The 12,405-nt window shown below is 46.8% G+C and overlaps 1 protein-coding gene and 1 long non-coding RNA gene across 2 annotated transcripts in view; one reads left to right on the top strand and one right to left on the bottom strand.

The window, feature by feature from the left end:
• The first annotated feature begins 4,479 nt into the window (after window positions 1-4,479).
• KLHDC4 (kelch domain containing 4) overlaps window positions 4,480-12,405 on the top strand; it is a 117,181-nt gene continuing 109,255 nt past the window's right edge. The window contains exon 1 of the mRNA XM_037816429.1: window positions 4,480-4,664. The gene's annotated coding sequence lies outside the window, so the exon portion shown is untranslated. The remainder of the gene's footprint in view (window positions 4,665-12,405) is intronic.
• On the bottom strand, window positions 8,307-12,405 carry LOC119518965. Its single transcript, XR_005213905.1, has 3 exons — window positions 12,246-12,405; window positions 8,790-8,868; window positions 8,307-8,635 (listed from the first exon to the last, which is right to left on the bottom strand). It is a non-coding gene; the product is annotated as an uncharacterized LOC119518965 (long non-coding RNA).

The following is a 12,405-nucleotide window of genomic DNA, read 5'->3' as shown; positions in this document are numbered from 1 at the left end:
TTGCAGCCAAGTCTGGGATTTATGTGGAGTGGTGGTAAAGACTCAGACTTGGAACCTCTGAGAACAGGGCAACCGGAGAGAGGAGGCCAGTGCAGACCCTACCGGGGTGGGGGTGGGTGGGGAGGGCATGCGCGGGTCCCCCAGCTGTCCCCAAGCAGCAGCAGGAGGAGCCCCTGGGGCCAGAGGTGGGATATTTCAGGATCTCAAGTCCACAGGCTGGAAAATGAGCCACACCCGAAGGCAGCATTGCATCCTGGGGGAGGGGGGTCCTGGAACAGAAAAAAATAAGGCTGGAGGGGAAAAAACGGTGAAAATCCAAAGGAAGTCTGGCGTTTAGTTAACCAGCAATGCTGGTTTCCGTCTGTGTTGACAAATGCACCCAGGTGATGTAAGATAACCAGGTTAGGCCTCTGGGAACCATCTCTGCAATTTTCCTGGGAATCGAATTATTCCAAAAGAACAAGTTTATCTGAGAGCGCACGCGCGCCGGGCTGCAGGAGCTCGGGGAGGCCGCGGGGCCGGGGTCAGCCCCGGGGGGAGGGCGGCCCCCGCTGAGAGGGCCCCAGGGGTCGGCGAGCTCCCGCGCCCCGGGGCACCTCGATGAGGAGGTGGCAGCGTGGAAGGGCAGGGGCACGAGAAAGCGAGCAGGCTGCCCTCCGGCCCGTTCATTTTCAGGACGGTTGCGCACAGGTGTCCGCGGGCACCGGGGGGGCGGCGGGGGCTCCCGGGCCGCCGGGGGCGGGGGGCGGCGGGGGCGCGGGGTCCCGGGCTCCCTGGGGAGAAGGGCCGCCGCGTGGCCCGAGGGGAAGCGGGCAGGCCGGCGCGCGGGCCCCTGGCGCAGGAAGGACGGCGGCGCTCCCCGGCGCGCCCTCCCGCCCGGCTGACGCAATGGCGCCGCCGCGTTGCTCGCCAGGGGCGCCGGCGGGAGGGCGGGCGAGGGGCGCCCCCTGGCGGCCGCGGCCCGCGCGCTGACGAAGTTCCAGGCCGGGTTGCGTCAGCCGGGCCGGGGCCGGGGCCGGGGCGCGGGGCGCGGGGCGCGGGGCGGGCGCGCTGGCTGCCCCGGGGGCGCACTGCCGAGCCCCGGGCGCCGACCCCGCGCGCCGCCGCCGCCACAACCCCCGGGACCCGGCGTCCCCGGGAAGCCGGGCCTCCTCCTCGGGGCTGCCCTCGCCCGGGGCTCGGGGCCCCGCCGTCCCAGCAGCGGCCCTGGACGGCGCCCGAGGGTCCGGCGCTGGGGGCGGGAGGAGACCAGGTTCCGTTTGGAGAACAGCGTCCCCACGGCGCGGGCCGGAGGGGCCCCCCAGGCGCCCGGGGGTGCCGTCCCGGCGTATCTGGGCATCCTTGAAGGCCCTGAGCCAGTGACCTGGCCTGTATCCTTTTTGCTTGATCTTTTTAAGATTATTATTTTTTATCATTGTTTTATTGTGGAATATAACATATTTACATAGAAGTGATAACTTTCCAAGTGCAATTTAACAAGTAGAGAGCAAATTTCAAAGAATGTTGTGGGTTACAGTTCCACAGTTTCTGTGAAACATAACATATATGGAAAAGGTAACATCTCTCAAAGTATGATTCAACAGGTAGTCATATAGGAAATTTCCAAAAACGTTGTGAGATACAGTACTATAGTTTCAGTTGCTTCCTTATTGTGAAATATAACGTATTTTCAAAAAGGTGATGACCTCCAAATTACAACCTAACAAGCAGCTATAGAGCAGATTTCAAAGGATGCTATGAGTTACAGTTCCACCATTTCAGCTAGAATCTAATACCCCAGCAACTAAGAAGAAGAAAATTATATAGAGATTCAGTATTCGTAATCCTTTGTTAAATTCCATCTTCTCTGTTGCTACCCCTTGCTCTTTTCAATCACTTTCCAATCTTCAGGGAGTGACCACCCTAACTTGTTCATGTTGAAGAGGGGTGTTGACATTACGGCAAAAGGGGACACATCTGGTTGATGTTCTTGAAGAGGCTGTTGCCTCTGGGTTTTGGGAAAGGTTATTTGTATGAAACAGGCTTTTGAGGCAAAAATTTTCTGCACGTCCAAGAGCAAAGCAGAGGAAACGCGTGAGAGTGTTGCCCCCTGCTGGCCGCCGCGGCGAGTCCCTGCGGTTCTGCCGGGGGCCTGCCCTGGGCTCCCGAGACCCCCCCACTCCACCCCAACTTCTTCACAGCAGGGTTGCTCTTACAGGGTTGTGGGGTTTTTTGTTTGTTTATGAATTGAGGATACCGTTATGTGTGTAACCTGACAAATCGTTCATTAACTGTCTCAGTAGGGAGAAGTGATTTCAGAGCCTGGGACCCCTGGCACATTTTGATGGACCACAAGGACTGGAGTGGGGTCCCACTGGGAGACTCTCCAGGCCACACAAGGAGAGCAGAGGGCCTCGCACGACCTCGTGGCCATTGCCCATGGGTCATGATTTTGCCTTGGTCAGCTCCGGTCAGCTCCAACTGATTCCCTGGGAAAGCCCGTCTAGCTCTTTGACTCTTCCAGAGCCCTGGGAATCCGCCTCTGCAGAATTCCACTCTACCCCACTCCAAACCGTAAAGGAAAAAGACCAGTTCCTTGGGGCGGGAAGATAGGAAGAGGGTGTCATGTCTGGGTCCTGGGGCCTCTTAAAGCACCACAACCTAAGGGGGTCTTAAGACCACAAGCATTTATTCCCTCGTGGTTTTGGGGGCTAGAAGTCAGGAATGAAGGTGTGAGGGCCATGTTCCCATCAGAGTTTCTAGGAGAGACTCCTTCCCTGCCTCTTCCAGCTTCTGGCGTTCCCAGAAGGTCCCTGGCTGGGGGCTGCAGGCCTCCAGCATCTGCCTTGGCCCTCACCCATCCCTGCTGTGTGTCTCTGTGTCCTCTCCTCTTCTCACAGGGCCAGCTATCGGACTTAGGGCCCACCCTAAATTTCATCTCAAGAGCCTTAACTAATTTCACCTGCAACAGCCCCATTTCCAAGTAAGGCCACGTTCTGAGGTTCCAGGTGGACGTGAATTTTGGGAGGATGTAATTCAGCCCACACCAGAGCCCAACGCCAAATTCTTAAATGGGGATGTTAAAGGTCAAAATTAAAGGTTTGCAAGGAGCCTTTCACGTCTCATGCAGCCAAAGACCATTCACACGGAAAACAGGACTTGCAAGGCTCTCAAAAGGCTCTCAAAAGGCTGTTGTTCTAGCAACTCTAAGTTAATTCATGTGAGCCACGTGCCTGTGTCAGCTCTTTCTAAATCTTCAGGTTTGTCTCACTTAAGTTTTAGTAGCAAATGTGAATGGGGCTTAGTCTTTGGAAATGGATGCCCACGTACAGGATGTTATACTAACTAAAATATTTGGCCCCTTCACTGACCATGCCAGATAAAAGAGTTCACTGCATTCGTTTGTGACTCATTTGGGGTTTTTATTCATTCACTGTTTGTTCTTAACTTACGAAGATTTAACAAACAGTGCAAAATCCTTGTCGTGGGATACAAAGGTGAATAGGACAAGGGCTGAGGGATATTAAAATGTAGCAGAAGAGAGAAATAGCACATGGATGATTAAAATATAAAGCAATACGTTTCTAGAGTAATCTCTAACTTCCATTAGAGGAAATGCTGTTAATGGGAAAGTCTTGACTTACTTGGAAATCATAGAAGCTGAATGTTATTCTTGGTACCTCTTTGAAATACTGGGCCACATTTCACCAATTCTCCAGCCCAGGTTTTGAGGATGAAGTTGGGAGTGTCTCTTAAACATGCCAACCCTCAGATTCTGGTGCAGAAGGCATCTTTGTTGCATTTCACATGTTCTGTGTTAATTGCATCATTTGCCAGCATGGCCAAGAATAGGAGGATGTGGTTAGCTTTGTGCCCAGAGTGTAGGTTTCAGAGCCACATTTCCATGAAGGGTTGACACCTATCTCCTCCAGATGGCCTGTGAGCAGGGCCACGTGGATGGCCGGGGAGAAGAAAGCCTCGGAGAATTTGGGGGTCTTAGGACCATCATTTCCAAAGCCAGGCAACTGGAGTTTAAGGGGCTAGCGCTATGAACCCTGAGTAGGCGTTGTCGACTGTGGGTGATTGGACTTGAAAATTGAGCTTGTTCCTGGGTCAGGCAGCATTAGCTAGCCAGGCCCTTAAAACACGGGGATGTTTTGTAGTCATTTCACTTTGACTGTCATCAACATCTTTAACTAGTTGGTCAGGGAGTTTTGCTGCTGCTGCTGCTTTTTTTAATTCAGCACTCGGGCAGAACTGCACTGCTTCTATACTGTGTCCTCTCTAGTCTGGTGCCTGTGATCACTGCCTACAGGAAATCTGAGACTTTGGACAAGGTTTAGGGGACAAACTAGCTGGGAAACGGAGGTGAGTCTGCGGGCTCCCGTGAGCGGCGCACAAGGCTCATGTTTCATTACCAGCTACTAGTTGTTGTCAGGTTGATATAAAGGCTGTTTCTTCACCCACCTAGCTTCTGCCTTTTGTTCCATTTTCTGTTCTGTTTTCCAGGCTTCGGTGTAGCCTTCTCCGCTCTATTTGCATCTGATGACTCAGCAATAGTCCTGGACCCTCACGGGCACCTCTGAGTTCCGGTGATCAAGACAACACGTGGGTCCCTGTGTGTGTGCACCAGGCAGCCGTACAACCACGACACAGAACTCCCACAACACAGAACTCGGTTTAAGGTCCGTCAGAAGGAACTACCCCCAATTGTTAAGAGTGATTGTGCAGGGGAGAGAAGACTATAGGTGATTTTGAGGTTTTCTTCATTATACATGCCTGTATTTTCCAAAATTTAAATTCATACATATCACACACTGGAAAACACCATTTAAAAACAAAGCAGTGTTGCATTTAGGAATATGTGAGAGTAGGTTATTTGGACTAACCTTTGTATTTGTTTCCTGAGGCTGATGTAACAAACGGGCTGGGTGGCTTCAAACAACAGACGTTTCTTCTCTCCCAGTTAGGAGGGCAGGAGTTGAAAATCAGGGTGGTGGCTGGGCTGTGCTCCCTCCCAGGGCTCCAGGGGTGGCTCCCTGCTGCCTCTTATAGCTGCGGGTGGCCCCGGCATCCCTGCTGCTCTTTGGCTTGTGGCCGCATCCCTCCCGTGTCTGCCTCCATCATCAGTTGGCTGCCCTCCCACGTTCCTCTTCTGTCCGTGTGTCCCAGTGCTCCCTTTCCTTTCTGTCACAGATGCCATCACTGTCAGGGTCCCCCAACCTGGGATGATCCCATCTCGGGACGTTTAACTTCATTATCTCTGCAAAGACCCCCTTTCCAGAGAAGGCCACAATCACAGGGACCAGGGGCTAGGACTAGGCCGGAACATTTTGGGGGGGGTGCCAGTCACCCCACCACACCCTGCTGTTCACAAACATTTATAATACCAATTCTAGACCAGCTCTTCCAGAAAAGTGGAGAGGAGGGAATACTTCCAAGCTTCTTCTATGAGAAAAGCATGACTCCGTTACCAAAACCAAATGCCGATGTTACAAGGAAAGAAACAATAGAACCGTATATCCCTCTTGAACATTGACACAAAATTTCTTAACAAAATTTTGGGGAATCAAATCCAACAATATATTAAAAGGGTAATTAAGACACAGATGTGGCAAAATGCTGACTGCTGGAGGATCTGGGTGTCTGAGTGGGGGGTGTGCAGCTGCCTGTGTTGTCTCTGTGTGGTTTTTGCAACTTTCCTATAAGTTTGAAATTATTTCAAAATGAATTTTTTCTTTTTTTTTTTTTTTAAGAGTAATACATCCTGCCCAAGTGGGGTTTGGAGAGCATGCAAAGCTCATGTGCTTGTGGTGGAATCTGGTTCCTTGGGATGGAAGGACTGAGGTTTCCATTTCCTTGCTGGCTGTCAGCCAAGGGCACTGCGGCTCCTAGGGGCTGCCTTTTCCTTGTCACATGGCCCTGCCACCTTCAAATCCAGCAAGGGACAGTCTCTCTTGTGTCTGATCCTTCCCTGCTTCAAATATCTCTCACCATGAAGAGCCCACCTGACTAAATCAGGCCCACCCGATCAAGGGAGAGAGATCCATAGTATTCACTGTCCTGGGATTATACAGGCAGGCATACCAGGGGGCAGGAATCTTGGTGTTCCAGTTTGCTAATGCTGCCGGAATGCAAAACACCAGAGATGGATTGGCTTTTATAAAAGGGGGTTTATTTGGTTACACAGTTGCAGTCTTAAGGCCATAAAGTGTCCAAGGTAACACATTAGCAATCAGGTACCTTCACTGGAGGATGGCCAATAGTGTCTGGAAAACCTCTGTTAGCTGGGAAGGTACGTGGCTGGTGTCTGCTCCAAAGTTCTGGTTTCAAAATGGCTTTCTCCCAGGACGTTCCTCTCTAGGCTTCAGTTCCTCAAAAATGTCACTCTTAGATGCACTTGGGGTATTTGTCCTCTCTTAGCTTCTCCGGAGCAAGAGTCTGCTTTCAATGGCCATTTTCAAACTGTCTCTCATCTGCAGCTCCTGTGCTTTCTTCAAAGTGTCCCTCTTGGCTGTAGCTCCTCTTCAAAACATCACTCACAGCTGCACTGAGTTCTCTCTGCCCATCAGCTCATTTATATGGCTCCACTGATCAAGGCCCACCCTGAATGGGTGGGGCCACGCCTCCATGGAAATATCTCATCAGAGTTATCACCTACAGTTGGGTGGGCGCATTTCCATGCAAACAACCTAATTCAAACGTTCCAACTTAATCCCCACTAATATGTCTGCCCCACAAGATTGCATCAAAGAATATGCCTTTTTCTGGGGGACGTAATACATTCAAACCAGCACACTTGGGGTACCTCCTAGAATTTTGTCTACCAGAGTGAATTTTTTCCCCTGAAATCAGGAATAAGGCAAGACTGTCCCCTCTCACCTCTTCTATTTGCCATAATACTGGAGGTTCTATACAGAGCAGTAAGGCACGAAAAAATCATTAGAAAGCATCCAGATTGAAAGGAAAAGTTAAACTGTTCTGTGCATAGACAACATAGTCGATGATTATAATTCCACCAAGCCCGTGGAATCTCCAAAAAAGCTACTAGAACTAATGAGTTAGTTTAGCAAGATTTCAGGAGGCTTGGTCAATGTACAAAAACCAATTGTATTTCTCTAACTACAATGCACAATCAGAAATTAAAATTAAATGAACATTTATAATAGCATCGACAGAAATAAAATACTAAGTGATGAATCTGACAAATGACGTTCAAGACCTGTACCCTGGGAACTACGCAACCTTGCTCAGGGAACTTTAAAAGAGGCCAGCAGAATTGGAGAGCAGTCTCGTGTTCATGGACTGAAAGACTCAACATTGGTAAGGTACCAGTTTTTCTCAAATTGATCTATAGATTCAACATAATCCCAATCAGAATCCTAGGAGGTTGTTTGAATAGAATTTGACAGGCTGGTTCTAAAGTTCACATGGAAATGGAAAGGACCTAGCATAGCTAAAACAAAAGAGCAAAGTTTGAGGACTACACTCCCGATTTCAAGCTGCCTTATACAGCTGCAGTACTGGCAACAAGATGGACAAACAGATCAATGGAACCAGAAAGAGACTCTTACTTATATGTGCATTTTTTTTTTTTTTTTTTTTACAAAGGTAAAAAGGCAATTCACTGGATAAAGGATAGTCTTTTCAACAGACACTATTGGAACAATGACTATCCATATGCCAAATAAACAAAACAAACACAACGGTTTGATCCATACCTTGCACCTTGTGTCAGTTTGGATGTATTATGTTCCCCAAAATGCCATGTTCTTTGATGTAATCTTGTGGAGGCAGACGTATTAGTGTAGATGGGGTTGGAATCCTTTGATTGAGTGTTTCCATGGAGATGTGACTCAATCAACTGTGGGCAAGACCTTTGATTGGATAATTTCCATGGAGGCGTTACCCCACCCATTTAGGGTGGGTCTTAATTAAATCACTGGAGCCATATAAAAGAGCTGACAAACAGAAGGAACTCAGTGTTGCTGCAACTGAGAGAAACATTTTGGAGACAGCCGTTGAAAGTAGACTTTTGCTATTCCAGAGTTTGCCTGGAAGAAACTAAGAGAACACCCCCAGATGCCTAGAGAGGAACGTCCTGGGAGAAAGGAATTTTGAAACCAGAAAATCTGGAGCAGATGCCAGCTACGTGCCTTCCTGGCTAACAGAGGTTTTCTGGATGCCAATGGCCATCCTCCAGTGAAGGTACCCTATTGTTGATGCCTTACCTTGGACACTTTATGGCCTTAAAACTGTAACTTTGTAAGCAAATAAACCCCTTTTATAAAAGCCAATCCATTTCTGGTATTTTGAATGATGGCAGCATTAGCAAAGTAAAACACACCCCATACAAAATGAGCTCAAAATGGATCATAGATCTATTTGTAAATATACAACTGTCAAACTTTTAAAAGCAAGTATAGGAGAAAATCTCAGCTACACTAGGCAGATATTCCTTAGATATGACCCCGAAAACATGATCCTTAAAGGGAAAATTGATAAATTGGACCCAATCCATATTAATTTCACTCTTGAGAGAATGAAAAGTCAGACCATAGACTGGGATAAAATACTTGTAAAATCACATACCTGAGAAAGGTGTTGTATGCAGAATATATTAAATACTCTCAAAACTCCATTAAAAGAAAACAACCTAATAAAAGCGGGCAAAATATTTGAAGTGAGACTTCACTTAAGAGGATATACAGATGGCAAATAAGCACATGAAAAGATGCTCAATATCATCCACAATGAGCTACAACTATGAAATACAACCCATTAGAATATCTAAAATTTAAAAGTCTCACCGTATCAGTTATTGGTGAGTGTGTGGAATCACTGGAACTTCCGTACGTCACTGGCAGGAATGGAAACAGGACAACCATTCTGGAAAACAGTTTTGCAGTTTCCTTTAAAGTTAAATAAGTATATGTATAACCCAGCCATCCCACTCGCAGGTATTTACCCAAGAAAAATGAAAGAATATTCCAAAAAAATCTTTATTTGTAATCGCTTCAAACTGGAAGCAACCAAAATGTCCATCAACAGGTGAACCCATAAACAAGCCATAGTATGTTCATACAATGGAATACTACTTAGCAATGAAAAGAAATGAACTATGGATTCATGCAACAACATTGATGAATGACTCGCAAAATAATTTTGCTTAGTGAAAGAAGCCAGACATCCCCCCAAAGAAAATGATTCCATTTATGTAAAATCCTAGAAAATGTATACTGATCTCTCCTTGCCCCCTCCCTGCTTGCCTCCCTCCATTCCTTCATTTATTCCTTGATTCATTTCATAAAGTGTTTGAGGAATGCCATCATTAATTTGTTTCTCTTTCTCAGTAGAATAAACTCTCCCTGGGGATGAAGCCTGGGTCTTGTTTTGTACCCCCCCCCCCCCCCCGCCGTGGACTAGCCCGACGCTCTGGGCAATGGGCATCCAATGAGTGTTTTTTAATGAAATGATTGTCAGCCAATTCAAAATGATGACCTCACTTCAGAGCATGGAGAATCTCATATTTGTATTTTGAACAAAATTTCTTCTGTGGTAACATACATACAACATAGAATTTCCAGTTTTGACCACAAGTATATTCCATCTGGTGGTGTTAATTACGTTCACAATGTTGTGCCACCATCAGAACCATTCATCGCCAAAACTTTCCCAGCACCCCAAACAAAAACTCTGTACCAACAACTCCATATTCCCCATCCCCACCCTTGACTCTGATAACCTGTATTCTGTTTTCTGACTCTGCATTTGCATATTCTGATTATTTCATGTAACGGAGATCATACAATATTTGTCTGTTTGCATCTGCTTTATTTCACACAGCATGATGTCTTCAAGCTTCATCCATGTGGTAGCATGTATCGTTCCTTTCATGGATGAATAATACATACATTGCTTTTAGCTTTTCTAAAGCTTTTTTTAAAAATTATTGCACTTGATTTTCCCAAGAATTCTGTGTAGTTTTTCTTATTCCCACTGTCCAGAAGGAACCACCTCATCTATACCACACTTGGGAGAACTCCCCAATCATAGTGATTATCTGTCGTGAGGGTTATTAGAAGGTAGCACACATTTCCTCAATTTGGTGCATTATTAACAGATTTTTTTCTCTTCTGTACTTCAACTCAAAGGCAGCAGAGGGCGCCTGACTATACAAAAGATACGGCCTAAATTTAATGACGTGTTAAGATAATCAGTTATGTTTCAAAAAGGTGAATTTCATCAAAATAGGACCTTATACTTAATCTCTTTACTATTTTGGGAATCCATTCTTATTTAAGATGTTCTCTTTCTCGGTGATGAGAATTTCAACCTCATGTAAATCATCATGTCACATATAATCCAAGAGCCTTCTAATTTAGCTTCAAGATTGTTTTGGATAATAAAAGCATTAAACTCTGCATCTACTGGATCTTTCTAGATCTTCAGTCTTCAACACACTTTCTTTTTCACAGCCTTTAAGAGGAGATGGTAATGTCTTATGGATAGCTGCTCTATGACTGAAGGGCCAATTTGCTTCAAGTGTGTTGCCTCGAGGTTACCAGTATTCTTAGAAAAGTTATCAGAGGATTAGGTATGTTCTCAAAGTCACATCGCACTAGAGGGCAAGCAACAGTTTCCTCTGGGCAGTAGTCATATTTGAGTTTTTGGCTTTTGTTTTTTATTGTAGAAGATGGTATAACTGGAGGTCTTCTGCTTCTCTCCCTCCCCTTTTCCCTCTTGTTTTCCTTTCATTTTTTTTTCCTTCCTTCTTTCTCTTTCCTCCCTCCCTTTCTTTCTTTCCTCCCTCCCTCCCTCTCTCCCTTCTCCCTTTTGAAAATGAAATAAATGATGTGACCTCACTCCCCAGAAAAATGTTAATACACTTAAAAGGATTTGCAGATTTGAGGCTGAGACAATCTGCTCCCTCAGCCCACATAAAATGTGCCAGAGACTATGTTTCGTGGTAAGGATGTCATGCTAAACAAGAACAGTTCTTGCCATTCTGCTTGCTAGGTGATTTTCCTCAAATGTTCTAAATTAGTGTATATTTTTTCTTCTGTTAAAAAGGGCTAATGATACCACCTCCAAGAGTCGTCAAATTATCGAGAGAAACGAAGGTAAGATTCCTCCGCTGCTAGGAAACTGTACTCAAGGATTTGACTCAACATGATAAATGGGGGATTGATTTGTAAAGCATGAAGTGCTATGGTTTGGTCACGGCAGAGTGAACAAGCTTAGCTTATTATTACTTAGACGATGTCATCTTTGGACTTGTGATAAAGGAAATAGGACCATTTAAGGACAAAGGACAAGCAAAAATTTGGCAACGGGAAAGCACAAGTGGGAACCCTGGGCACAGGGCATTCACCAAGGGCCTTGAAGACTGCACACAGCAGCTTCTTGACTTAGGTGAGTTGAGGTTTGACCTTTTCTCCTTGTAATATCAGATGCTAACTGTAATCTATACCCGAAACTACCTCCTCCCTGAGATTCCCTGAGATACTGTTATCTCTATAATCCTCTCCTCCTCCCTGCTGATTACAATCAACCCCTCCCTACATTGCACGACCCCGCTCCCTGCCTTATGTTGTCATACCCATTGGAATGTCGAGCCCTTATAAGCAGCTTATTCAGCCCCCCAAATGCAGACTATTTCCACCTCCTGCTCTGAACTGGCTGCCATTCAGAGCAGCTCCTGAATCCATCCATAGAAGCTCCTGATTTCAGGGCAATGTGGCTTGACTTCCCTACTCTGTAGGTAAGCCCTATGATAAAAGCTCACGTCTCGGATCATGTCCGGTGCTTTCTTTAGTCCTTTGGCTACAAAAGCCCTCCTGGGCCATGACAACAAGTCAGGAAATTTGTGGGTGAATTGCCAAAAGGAAATTGAAGAAATTACCATAGATCCAATTAGTTACTGATCACTGAGCAGCCACGGAGAAATAATTTTCCAATCAACCTCAGGCCTTGTCCATAAACTTCGTTCTTTTGTAAGGGAAATACAATTTGGGGAAACGATGGAAGTAAAGGGACTACTGCAACCTCAAGCACTTTGCCAGGAGAGCAGGGGCGACGACTGGGAAAAAAGAGAACGAGTCAGAAGCTAATCGGAAAGGAGCCGGAACATCTCCAAGAAATCCGGGTCCTCGGCCTCCAGGCGTCCGATCTCCCACCGAACGGGACACAAGGTGGAATTCTCGAATCCACCCACTGCCCAGGGGAAACGGCGGCCCCGGGGCGATGGGGCTTTAAGAACGCACCTTGTCCTCCGGCCCGTTTCTCGCCTACAGGTAACCTTGAGGCAGCCACAGAACACCTAATCCAAAGTCATTACAGGCCCTCTCGAGGGCTCTGAACAGCGAAGGCCGTTCCCTAAAAAGGCTTTGCAGAGAGGCGTCCTAGGGCCAGGTCGGGGCTCGC

The sequence above is a fragment of the Choloepus didactylus genome, chromosome 22 (genome assembly GCF_015220235.1).
Source record: "Choloepus didactylus isolate mChoDid1 chromosome 22, mChoDid1.pri, whole genome shotgun sequence".
NCBI lineage: Eukaryota > Metazoa > Chordata > Mammalia > Pilosa > Megalonychidae > Choloepus > Choloepus didactylus.
The sequence above is the reverse complement of the archived record's forward strand: the minus strand, read 5'-3'. Positions and strand labels throughout refer to the sequence as shown.